The 2500-nt window shown below is 38.8% G+C and overlaps 1 protein-coding gene across 2 annotated transcripts in view; it reads left to right on the forward strand.

Annotated features, from left to right (window-relative positions):
- Positions 1–2500, forward strand: part of ZNF536 (zinc finger protein 536) — a 232114-nt gene that overhangs the window by 109774 nt on the left and 119840 nt on the right. The window lies entirely within an intron of this gene.

Raw genomic sequence — 2500 nt, forward strand, 5'->3', positions numbered from 1 at the left:
TGAGAACTTCAGATAGATGGCAATATAGCAAAGTTGATAAAAGCGATTCTCAATTAGACTTTATTATTATTTTATTGAGGTATTATTAATAAACATCAGGGTGCAGCTGGTGATAACGCTCTCCCAGTATTAGACAGTGGACACAGAAGAAAAATAAAGGCAAGTTGTCTGTAATGAGAAAAAGTAGAAGGATGTGGATAAACTGCAAATGACATGAAAAGCAGAAATATATGATATTTGTCCTTCAAGCCTGATCCTATGGCCTTTAGCTGTACATTTAGATCTCTTAACTTCTGCATAACCAGTTGGGAATAAGCTGCATTTATATGAGTCCAGACTACGTGTCTAGTTCTGAAGAGAACAGGTAGAAAATTTTGATGCTATGATTTTGAGTTTTTTTTTTGTTTGTTTGTTTTGGTTTTTTTTTGGAGGGGGGATTGTTTGTTGGGCTTTTTTTATTTTAAGCCCAGTAGAGCCACACTATTCTGTGTGTCTTCAGTTACATTGTACAGACCTCTCTTTCTCCTAAAAAAAATTAAAAGTCCTAATTCCAGTACATTTCCTGAAGTTAACTATAAAAAGATATTCATATACTAATTCAATAGCCTGATATTAGCTGTAATCCATAATATTATCAGCACTACACTGGTAACAATTACAGTGGCAATACATAACTGCAGTGTGTTTTGAGGGCAGTATTTTAATAAGGTAGGTGTTTAGTTCCCTGCAGCATATAAAACTGGTGATTTTGACTGCAGAGCTGCTTGGACTGGAAATCACAACAGTTGCCAGTAAGGTTTAGAAAGTGTGTGCCAGGCAAGGGAATCACTGTTCAATGTATTTACCCTCTGGGGAGGTAAAACACAGATGGGGGAGTTAGGAGTCTTCTAACATTTAGCTGATACATTAGTGGGTAGCAATTCTGCTTCAGGGATGTTCAAAGTAGTTCATCTACCAGTTGGGAATCATTATGGGCACTAGTACTGAGGATTAGATATGATAGAACAATAAGGGATTGTGAAAGTATCGCTCTCCTCCCCCCTTCCCACAGACAAATGTTTCATCATCCTGGGTACCCTTTTACAGCTCTGTCTGTTTTTAGAAAACAGTAGTTCTGGATTAATCAGATGTTTTCATCATATATACTAAGCACCTATCTTAAAGTAGGATTCAAGTGTCATGGACAAATATGACCTGGTAATATGTATTTTGACCAAAATTATGTAAAGTATCTTCTCAGCACTGTTACTATGTATATTCTCACCAGTTAGTTGGACAGAAAATAGCTTGCTAAAGCATTTGCATTTGTATTTCAGTATTGGGTAAACAAATGCAACATTAGCTCTCTGGGATTGTTTTTACCCTGTGATATGCTAGGCTGTGCTTAAAACCTGTAAATTCATGATGGAGGAAGGGTGATCACACTTAAGGAAAGGAAAAGCATGGTCAAAAATCAGAAGTCAACTCTGTCTGTTGAGCTATGCTTAGTTATTATCACCTGATTACTTTTACCCTAGCAATCTCTCCTGATCATGCATTAATTTTTTCCTGTTTTTTTTCCTATTGTCTTGAAGTTAAAATGTTTTCCAAAATGTACAAACAAACAGCTAATTTCATTGCACTTCTGTCTGCACGCATTGAAATAAAATATGATTAGCTAGCTGAAAATGTGTAACTTTTCAATCAGTAGTTAATTCAGTCCCAGAACTATATTCATATAGGTTTGAAACAAAATTGACCTTCTTGTTTATGTAATGTGTACATACAATAAGTGCCTGATTCAGTAACAAGCCACTCAACAATGTAGATTTTCTGAGATCCAGGAGTACAAGCAAAATCTAGTATTCCTCTGAATAGAGCCATCACCTGTGCACTGCTAACGCTCTGAAGTTTTTGCTTTAGGAAGGGGAAAAATCAGTACAGGAAACAAATTTCTCACGTTCTACAGAAGACAAACTTCTCATGGTCCATTGTAGAGCAGCTGAATGGAGAGCTGCAGGAACAGGGAGGGGAGGAGGCCCCTTCTCGTGGCTGTCTGGCATCATTCCCCATGGCTGCTGTTGTCATTGTGAGTGCAGAAAGTTTTGTGGCTTTACCCCAGAATGGACGCTAGAAAATACATGTGGCGGTGGAACCTTTGGGCTCTGCATCCACTGATGCACCAGAAGTATGTGCTGTGTGAGATTTCACTTTGCATGGTGGGCATGCACCTTTTTCTTCTCTGCATTTCAGAGCTGTGGCTGAAGGTGACTCATTATGGGTATTTCTCTCACTGACAGTGGCAGAAATGGAGCAGGGATTATCTTTAGAGCCCTGTCTGGAGGCCCAGTCAGGATAGTGCTGGATATCCACAGCTCTCACTGTGTGAGCTGAAGTTGTTCTGCACCTCACAGAACTGTCTTTAATGTGAAGAACCTCAGGGTATGTGGAGGTTTTGGCTTTGCTCTGAAGTTTCTGAGGCTGTTCTGAGGTATATTGAATACTCACTTCTGTCTTCAAA

The sequence above is a fragment of the Empidonax traillii genome, unplaced genomic scaffold (genome assembly GCF_003031625.1).
Source record: "Empidonax traillii isolate 1590-97213 ecotype Southwest subspecies unplaced genomic scaffold, ASM303162v1 scaffold470:size469199, whole genome shotgun sequence".
NCBI classification, from domain to species: Eukaryota; Metazoa; Chordata; class Aves; order Passeriformes; family Tyrannidae; genus Empidonax; species Empidonax traillii.